This window comes from Copadichromis virginalis, linkage group LG7 (assembly GCF_057382275.1).
Source record: "Copadichromis virginalis isolate Kocher_CV1m ecotype Utaka linkage group LG7, C_Virginalis_male_GT1.1, whole genome shotgun sequence".
NCBI classification, from domain to species: Eukaryota; Metazoa; Chordata; class Actinopteri; order Cichliformes; family Cichlidae; genus Copadichromis; species Copadichromis virginalis.
Window position 1 is genome coordinate 65,168,864 of NC_140624.1, and position 11,174 is coordinate 65,180,037.

Sequence of the window (11,174 nt, forward strand, 5' to 3'; positions counted from 1 at the left end):
AGTTTAATTTTCGTCAAATTGTCTTGACCACGTGCACACCCCTAAATGCACCAAAGTACCGCAATATGATTGGCTGATTAGTATTAATAAGCAGTTGAACAGGCATACGTAATAAAGTGGGTAGTGCACTCTTTTATAAGTCTTTGCAACTTTGAATTTGAATTCAATTGTGAAAAACAGATTATCCATTTTTATATTCCAGCATGCACGTGTGCTCTTACTGGTGCTTCACTGACAGCTGAGCCTTAGTCAACGTGGTTGCATGTGGTGTGGATTTATTTCTGAAAGCATTATTTAATGAATTCCACAGAACAGAGTAGCTATGGGAAAGTCATGCAAAACAAACAGAAACAAACACCAGTCAAAACTGTTTTATTCACAAGTGAAGGACAGTTCAGAGATGAACAGGCGCAGACAAATGTTTAACCACAACCTTTAGTTCCTGTTCATGTGTTGGTGTGACGAGCATTAGTCGGTCAGACCGTAACCACTGCAACTGTTATCACAGGAACAAATTTTCTCTCTTTTGCATCAAACATCATTTGGGTTGCTCTGCACCAGAAGAGACTTAAGTAAAACACAAAAAGCAGATACCTTAACCCTGTCGCTGGCCTCCGTGCTGCTTTGTGGTTGACGCCCCAGAAAAATATTCCATCACCATTTTCTGAAGTTCAGCTGTAAGTGAAGCCAGAAACAAAAAAACTGCATTTATACACTAATTTCACCATGAAATTTGAATAGGAGTTTGCACTTTCCTCCTTATCTGTAACGATTTTGGAATTATAGAGCCACAAAAAACAGTGTGTCATCACCCCATCCCATTCCCCCACTTCAGAAAAGTCTTAAATATATATATTTAATGTAACTTTAAGAAAAAAAAAGAAGTCAGTGCCTCAAAATGTTGGAATTGTGATTAAAACAGTAGAGTGGTCAACGAGGTGACTGAAGTGCACTCTGAGGAGGCGTTTCCTTGAAAGAAAGCAGTGAATCATTATTACGAGAAAACTGAAACAATGATGAAGTAAAAAGTTGCAGTAAAATGTCTCTAACCTTTTAGCAGCCCCAGTAAATGAGAGGCAGATCTGAGAAATTAGAATGTACTCTTTTAACCACAGCCCAGCACCTTTCGTGATACCATCTCGACTGATATAGATGACAGCGACAAACAGAAAAGATTGTGTGAGATTGCTATTTGTGTGTTCCATTGTAAGCCTGTTGCCCCTGATCTTATCACAAGGAAGCAGCTTGTGGTTCAGAGAGGAATCCACACAACGACTGCATGTCTGGGTATTGTAAAATTGTAAAATATAATACCCATTACGCAACGCATGGGTCTGGGTACATGTGCGTGGTGCGTCTGTAATTTCACACATTTGCGTGTGTGAAATTCCACAGATCAGCATAAAATTACAGCTATGATTCTCAGCTCTGGTCTCACCTACACAGTTTTAACTAAAAAGTAAAGCTAAAGGTTATTCAAAGTAAAAGCCTCCAACTTTAATACACAAATACACATATCTGTCTTTTTTTTTAGCATAATTCAGAGTGAAATTATTTATTGTGTTTTTTCTTTGTATTTGATCATGAGACCGGATTGGCCTTTGGTTTCACATAATCATTGTTGAACATGTTGCTTCAGCAAAGTGAGGGAAAAGGCTCACGTGGATGGACTGCTGTTATTTATTTCATTTATTTGTATTTATAATATTATTTATATATTTATATTTATTTATGCATTTTCTTTATGTTACCTCTGCGTGTGTGTGGTTGTGTGTGTGTTTTATAAATCAAGTAATAAATATTATCAACAGACAGGAGTTTTCCGTCTTTCTCTCAAATGCGCTGTATCTTTCAGTTTTGAATAATTATAGATTTTTTCTTTATATCAGCAAAATATTTGAAAACATTTTTATTTTTAATCAGCTGAAGGAATACCTTTTATCTCATGGTCTTTGTGATAAGTACCAATCAGGTTTCTAACCAATCATAGCACAGAAATAGCTCTTACTAAAGATAAAAGTAACCTGTAGATCAACAGTGACTCACACGGAGTTTCAGTCTGAGCTCGATCGCCATTTCCTTTGACTGCGTGTCATAATATTTTAATTCAAAGGCTTCATTATTCAGTTTCAATCAGTAGCTTTAGATCGGCACAAGCAAAAAATCAGTCAGGGGTTCCTCGAGCCTCGGCTCTTGGCGTAACGCTCTATTTGGAGGATTGTCCAAATCATCAGCAGTCAGAGTTCTTACACATGCAAAGCACTTTGCCCCCTCAGTGCAGCTCTGACTTGCTCAGTGTCTCTAAACCAATTAGTCCAATTATTTCGGGCTCATGTGCAGTCCTGTGCCCTGATCGTACAGTGTCGATATAAACTGCATGAACTATGTGCCCTTTGCAAGCTGACTCAGAGCTGCATGTTCTCACATGAGAATCTGTTTTTAGAGACAATGTGCTGTAGTTCTGTGAAATTAGCAGTGATTCTGTGGTTTCAGCTGACATTTATCAGTCAACAGTTGCACAGTCTATGCATGGTGATAACGTTTAATGTCATGTTTGCCAGATTCAGGAACTTTTTGGTTCCAGCATCAAGTCCACCGAGCGTCTCAACAGGAAGCGCTGCACTTTCTCACCTCACAAAATTTGCCAGACAACATTTCTTCATTTTGTTTATAAATAGTTTTGCACTCCAAACATGGTGACGAAGCTGACCCCGAGGCCGACCCCGATGCGCCCATCAGAGTGTGTAAATGTGTGTTTGAAAAAGAGCCTGAGTGAATGAAGCCTATAGTAAGAAATCACTATTAATGCTTAAATACAGCTAATACCAAGCACTTAATGAACATGAAACAAGACTGCAATGATTCATTTTAGGTTTTTTAGTAGTTGCAATATGACACATGAAAAAAAATCACTATTTTTTAAATTTTCTATGAATTATTTTTAACACATTCTTAATGGTTGTAAAGACATGTCACAAAGAAAAGCAGCTTTTGTCTCTGGATAACTATGAGAGCATTTTTTCTGATTTGTAAATGTTTAGTAATGTTTAGCAAATTAATCTGTAAAAAAATATTAGTAAAATATTAGTAGCAGCTTTTTGTTCTATTTTGTCTCATCATTTGATTCATGTTTCCATGTGAACCCCAAATGAATCAGAAATATTGAATTACAAGATGTTTTTACGTGCCAACTGTTTCTCACTCAGCGGTGGAACTCCAGCAGATTTGATGCACTGATCATGTTTAAAATTGGTCATGTGACACTTGGTTCAATTCAGGTTTACAGAAAATAGCATCGGTTCACCTCAAGGTGCTTTTTATTGATTTGAATAAAGATTTTCTAGTATTAGTCAAAGAACCTCAACAATCAGATAACATGCTTGAATCTGTTCCAGTGAAAGTTTCCAGCAGAACATTGATGATACAGTAACACTGTGCTGTGATGGTTGGGAACATGCCATTAGATGGAAATGTCTGCAACATAGACTGTAAGTAAAAGTTAGTCTCTAGGTTTTTTTCTAATGATCAGCAGGAGGCAAGTTGGTGTCTGGAAGCTGATGAGGAAATGACTCAGAAAAAACTTTCCTGATGAGCTGATGTCATCAGTCAACAAACTTCAGTCTTTAATAAAGTGTGTTTGTAAATTATGGCTCTTTTTTAATGTAAAAAAAGAAATAACAAGCTTTAGGGTGTAACTACCCTTTGATTGATAAGTGGCTAGCCTGGGTCATGATTGACTCAAGCTGAAATATGATGCCAGCATGGAAGTGACAAAAGTTACAGTTACTTTCAGCAACACATGAGGCGGCTTCCAAAAAGGGAGCTAATCCCCACAGACTCATTACTTTACAGCATTAAAAAGCTTATTTATAGCTTGGTATATAACACAGTTTGGGCCTCTGTGGGTAGTTTCCCCCTCATAACAAGCCTGAATGGCTTGTTCTGACAGGCAGCTGGAGCCAATCGGTGGTCTCATCTCTGCACAATACTGGACCTCTTCACTGTATGTCATTAACATATTCATAAAATACAGTCCAGAATCAGAGGATGATGTACAGTTCATCCTCTGATTGTTCCCTGTTGTGTGAAGTCTCGTTTTGAAGCCTTGAAGTCTGTGTTTCCAAAGTCGTCATCTTGGTTTTCTGAAACCAAACGACTTAAGAAAAGGTGGAGGACTGCATGCTCACTGAGCATACCCTGGGTAATTCTTCTTTGGACTTAGAAAGAAAAAAAGAAATAGAAAATACTTTTAATGTTTTATTCAGCATGTCCCAAAAAAGAGATTGAGCCCATAAACTCATCAGGAAAGTGATTATTTAGGTCAGGTTGGGGGACTGGTGGAGTTTCAAACATCCAGATGTTTGACAATGATGGATATGTAAAAAAATAGAAATCACTGTGCATGATGACTGCCTTAAAGTCTTTTATTTAAACAGATGGAATACAGATATGTTTACTAGTTACCTCAGACTTTTGTACTTTCTGACCATTAGGAAGAACTCGGCTGTGTTTAAATGTGTGTTATAAGAAAATAAAAACATATTAGGCAGGAGAAAAAGTCACATCATACACAAAAGAACTAGACATAAACCCCTCAGTGTAAGGAGTCTCCTTTAGTGAAAATAGGTCCAATGAAACGTAAATGTCCCGTGCTCATAACCAATAACTGACAACAAACAAATCTTCACACCTTTGAGATTCTAAAACCAGACAGCAGCTTATCAAATTATTATGTAGTAAAAGAGCTTTAACACAAAGACTGATATAAACGTTATTAACCTCCTAGGACCTGGCGTCCACATATGTGGACATCACATTTTGGGTTATTTAGATCAAAATACTCAATTTTGCTCTACAAGGGCCTGATATCCACCTACGAGGACATTATACTGCTACTGTTCTATCAAATTTTTAAACGAATATCCTCATATGTAGCTCTTATTTTTCTTAAAGACAAAAATAAGGTAAAACAAAAGATCTGGTAATTCTTTGTATTTACATTCATCGGGCCCCAATATGCCCAACTATCAAAGAGAAATTAAAAATGCATGCCGTGGAAGAGTTTGGGTCTTAGGAGGTTAATACCACATTGGGGAAATTTGCTTGTTACAGCAGCACAAGGGTCAGGAAGAAAAGGCAAGTTAGATGTACACAATAATATATTTTATAACAATTATGTACTAATAGTATATTAAGTTGTTATGGGTTAAAAGACATGTATCTTCATGGTGGCTAGCAGCTGCCTTCAGTTTTGTAGCGCTGATAGAGCTCCTGAGCCCACGGGAAAGTTTGTTTGCAGCAGATCTTTTCCTGCGTGGACTCTGATAAACATGCAGACGGAAAAAATAAAAAGTACAAATCTGTTTACTCACTTCTTTCTTTAGTTTTCTGTGGGTCATAAATTATTCATCTTTCATTTTGTCATCGGTTTCATTTAAAAAGTATCTAAAGAATGAAGTACAAACTTACATGGTGCTGTGCATCTTGATGACTCTTGCAACCTTTTCTTTTAATTAGGAGCTTAAATCCCCAGAAAAGAGCTCATTCAGGTCGCAGAGGTAGTCCACTGGAATGTTTTCTATGTCTCCCACCACTGTCAAAGAAGGAGAGCCAGACACGGCTGTAGAAGGGCATCAACCCAAGAGGTGTGAGCCTCCTGGTGAGAGGAAGAAACAACAGGAATGCTGCTACAGCAGGTTACTTATGTGTGCATTTCTGACCAGTGTGACCATGTGTTAGTGATGATCTGGGGAAGCAGATACTTGGAGGTTCACACAGATAAAAATATGCAGCACTGCAACAACAAATTACACGCAGGCTGAGGACCTTAACCATGTTCTTTGCTCATTTTAACACTGGCACTAGACACACGGCTCAGTTGGAGCCAAATCACCTGGAGCTGAGACCGAACAGAAGGAAAGCAAGGAGTGCACTGTGTGTAGTCAGAAACTGGAAAGCATTAGGGCTTGAGGCATGTGCAGACCAGCTAGCTGAGGTATTCAGGGAACTCTTCAACCTCAGCCTGACCGAAGCAATCATGCCTTCCTGCCTCAAATCTAAAACCACTGAGCCCATACCTGAGCAGAAACATGTGAGTAGTCTAAATGACCACAGGCCAGTTTCACTCACTTTGGCCATAGTGAAAGGATGACTCTGGTCCACATGAAATGTCCCCTGAGTGTCATGTTTACACCCTGTCACCCTGAACCTTGGCATTCCCCATGGATGTATGCTGTTCCCTCGCCTGTATGCTGTCTTCAACCACGAAACCGTCCATGTGAAAAACTCCATTAGATGGAGATGACACAACAGTCGTGGACTGATTACTAACAATGATGAGGAACACAGTCTACAGGAACACAGCATCTTACAAAAAGCACATGTCTATCTTTCTACATACAGTTTACACTGTTTATAGAACTTTATATAGTCGTTCATACATTTTTGCTGATTTCCACAACTGAATATTTTCTTTTCATTTCAGCCTCATGTGTAGTTTTCAGTAGTGTTCCTCACATTTGGATGTTCACATTCTAGTCAGTTTGACTGTTCGCTAAAGGAATAGTTTTGACTGTATGTGTTGTTTATTCTTTATATTATTGTAAAAACCAGTATTCAAAGATAAAGAGGTGCTTTAGACTGTATAATGACTATTGCATTATAAATGCACAAACAAAACCACAAAAACATGTTTGTCATGAGTCATTCCCCCATTTTAATGAAAATGTATGTGTGGTGAAGTGAAGTAATTGTAACTTCATGCACACAAGATCTTATCTGTGTTCAGTGGTGTAAAGGAGCAAGTGTGCATCTAAATCACTTCCGTGCTTGCATCTGCAACCTTTTCTTCATGATCATTCTGTCACCTTGATTTAGTTTTTTATTTAGTTTTGTGTGTGTGTGTGTGTGTGTGTGTGTGTGTGTGTGTGTGATAATAGATAAAAACACATGAAAAAAACATTATTATTACATTATTTCCTCAAGTTCTTTACAGTTTTTCACACTTGCTAAGGCCTATTTATTTTCTCAGAAGCTACCCACTTCTTATAATGTGACCAAATCACTCAAAAAATGAAATTGGGTGGTTGCTACATGCACAAGATCCAAACTTGTAATTTGAGCTAAATAATTCAATGTTTCTATGGTGAACGGAATTAAATCATGTAGCATCTGCATGAAATTCAGCAACTTAATTTGTTCTTGTTGAGATGACATGATACAATCTAGTAAGAGTGGCTGGATCCAGGCAACTAACCGCTCTTACTAGATCTCAACAAGATGACATGATACAGGCTGACAGATGCTACATGATAGAAATATGGAATTATTTAGCTCAAATTACAAGTTTGGATCTTGTGCATGTAGCAACCACTCAATTTCATTTTTTTGAGTTGACTCACGAAATTCTAAAGAATGACGTACAAACTTACATGGTGCTGTGCATCTTGATGACTCTTGCAACCTTTTCTTTTAATTCCCCAGAAAAGAGCTCATTCAGGTCGCAGAGGTAGTCCACTGGAATGTTTACTATGTCTCCCACCACTGTCAAAGAAGGAGAGCCAGACACGGCTGTAGAAGGGCATCAACCCAAGAGGCGTGAGCCTCCTGGTGAGATATTATTAGGGCTGCCACGATTAGTCGACTAGTCACGATTACGTCGACTATCAAAATCGTCGACGACAAATTTAATAGTCGACGCGTCGTTTGAAGCTTTGTAAGATCCCAGAAGACGCAGGAATAAGTAGAAGGATTTAAGAGTGTAATAACGGACTGAAAAAGAAGATGGCAGCACTGCATCTACAAGGAGGCCAGCTGCCGTTAAACCCCGAAGAAGAAGAAACTGTGTCCCAGAATTCATAGCACGGCCCAGCTCAGTTTCCAACAATGGCGGCAGCTAGTTAGTTTTAATATTACTCTTATTATTCTTTCTGGGTCACAAAATAAACGTTTAACATATTTTCAGGCGAGAATGTAGCTGTGTAAACCTCAAATATCTGCTCAGTTTTTCAAGACACCACATATTTTCAAAAGCGCTCCGACGTTTTCAGAGACGTCTGTTACCCACTAGCTCAATAGCGAGCCGGGAGCAAGTCTCGCTAGAGCCGTGAGAACACCGGACTCCCGGCAAATCGTTTTCAAACCCACCGCCGTCTTTCGCGACTCAGGTTAAACATGATATATAAGTCACTTAGATAACTTAAAAATGTTATTGTTTGGCTTTTTCAGTATTTTATTTGTTCCTGAGTAAATCGGTTTGGCTGAGATTAAAGTTATAGTTTTTACACAGCTGAATAAACATCAGACAGCTGATTATCAGAAGTGTGAGATGCTCGAGAATTTACTTAGATAGCAAGGAGTTTATTAAACTTCACCGAAACAATCTGCAAACTTCATTAAAATGTAATAAACTATCATCTTGTCTTTATTTTTAGTTAGCACCTTAAACACTTAAAGCTGTAAGCTAATGATAGTTATATAAGAGCAGATGCTGCTGGTGCAATAAGCTGTACGTTTTACGTCCAATGGATGATGATCTGATTAGTCGACTAATCGCAAAAATAATCGGTGACTAGTCGACTATCAAAATAATCGTTTGTGGCAGCCCTAGATATTATGTTATTAATATTAATATGTTTTAATATTATGTTAAACCTACAAACATATATCGTGTTGAAACAACACAATCAAGATAGATTAACATAACATGATTTGTTTAGATGGAATATACGTGGCTAGATAAAAATGAATTATTTCTTTGAGTGCAAGACTAAACTAAATATTAATTCTTTTACACTTTGAACACGAACTACATTCACCTCTGAGTCTCATGGCTACACCGCACAATCACATCAAAACAATTTTATCAGTGCTGAGAACCGCATGTTATCAGATTGCACTCATAAAACGTCAGGATAATACCAGAGCTCAGCACTGGTTACAAAAACAGAGTCGGGACATGTAAATCAAGCCTTTCCAGCTTCACGTGGCGTGTTGTCATCTCCAAAAATGTGCAGGAAAATCAGAAATCAATGTATAAAAACATCAATGTACACTACCTTCAGAGATATATTTACATATACACAAAGTCTATGTCTCATACTGCAGTTTGCTTATGAAAAAGGGCAGCTTCACACATTTTCTCGTCCTGTGTGTTCAGCATTTTTTTATTTATTTTTTTTGTATTGCTAAAACACAAACTCTGGTTCTCCAAAACTAACTCCCTGAATCAATCACTCTTTTGGCAAAACCTTAAATTGTTGTCATCTAGTTAGACACAATTTTCAATTCTTATTTAAATTCTTTTCAAAAAGCTCGAAACAAATTCTCACTCAATGGTAACAACAGGAAACACAACACGACTACAGCTCTGTTGTCATTCCGTGAACGCGACAACTCAAAATCGTTCACACTGATTGCTAATAAAGCGACCGGCGAGTTCCAGTGAGCTGAAGGTTTGATACCAAGAACGGGAGGAAACAATCAGAGAGGAAGCAGATGAGGAGGAGTGAGATCTACCACAATAAATCACTTCTAATAATCATGATGAAATTTGATTCTCTGTGATAAAACTGTAACAACCCAAATGAAAGAAAGTAGAACACCATAATTTTACTTATAAAAGTAATCTACATAATTCATTGTTTACTATAATGTTTCCTTGACTTATGCGTCTCAAAACCAAGCAGGATGAGAGAATGTGAAACTGTCCACATTCATTAGTCTAAGACTGGAGCTATATACAGCACGTATCACCTGTAAATGAGGGAAGTACAATGCTAACATAATCTTGAATCTTTACACTATACTCGTGTTTTGGTACATCACTTGCTGCGGTGTGAAACGGATGCTCAGTAGAGTTATTATCTTGACTGGTTGTGTATGTGATCTGAAGACACTGTGTGGTTTTTATTGCTGATAAAACTGTTCCCATGCAATCATGAGGTTTTGTCTGATGAGTCAGAGGTTTTGAGAAAGTAGTTTGAAAAGAGAAAGTCAGAGATAAGTATTATTAACAAATAATTAAATGCAGAGTGGTGTATAAACACACAGTGCATCATGGGAATCCCCCAGCAGCCTACACCTATTGCAGCACAACTAAGGAAGGATTCAGGGTCACCTGATGCAGCCCTAACTATATGTGTTGTCAAAAAGGAAACTTTTAAGCTTAATCTTAAAGGTAGAGATAGTGTGTGTCTCCTGAATCCAAACTGGGAGCTGCTTCCACAGAAGAGGGGCCTGAAAGCTGGGGAAAAAAAGCTAAAAAAAAAAAAAGTTAAAAACCCTAGGGACCACAACTAACCCCGCAGTCTGTGACCAAAGTGTTCTGCTGGAGTGATAAGGTCCTCTGAGGTCTGTGACATAAGATGAGCTTATTATTCAAGCTTATATGTGAGAAAGACTTTAAATTTGATTCTGGATTTAACAGGGAGCAAATGAAGAGAAATAACCAGAGTTGGCAAAAGTGCAGACATCCTGTACTTAAGTAGAAGTACAAATGCTATTAGTAAAACGTACTTCAGTAAAAGCTGAAGTACTGATTCAACGTCTTTACTCAAGTAAAAGCAAAAACGTACAGGCTCTCAAATGTACTAAAAGTAAGAAAGTAAAAAGTTGCTCTTTGGAGGATTGGCTGAACTTTGTGCTTTATTAACATAATGATTAAATAAAATAGATTAGGATAGATAGATAAAATAGATGGGAATACAAACTTTAGGCTATTTTTAATTCTACTTATCCTCAGCTTGAACCAAAAGAAAAAAATCTTTGTTTTCTGTTTCCTACAGAGCTAATATCTGATTTAAAAACATAAAGACTTTAAATTACCAGTTTATTAAACCCCACTGGAGCAGTCCGTACCTTGAAAGCTAAGCTCTCTTCTTTCTCTCCCATCCTGTCTTCCTTATCTTTCTCCATCTCTGAGTGACTTTAGCTCTTTTTTTTCTCTCCCTGTTAAACAGAGCAGCTGGACCTTTAGCCAGCAACACACTGTGAGACAAACGCCACACAAACAGTTTGTATGTTGCTGTCACTGATAGAAAAGTTCATTTGAAAGACCTAACGCTTAAAAAAGTCACTGTCTTTATTTATACTCGCTCCTGTTCAGTAGGGCTAAGTGTTGTGGCAATAACAACAACAACAACAACAAAAAGCACCTTCACACTTTTAACCCCTGA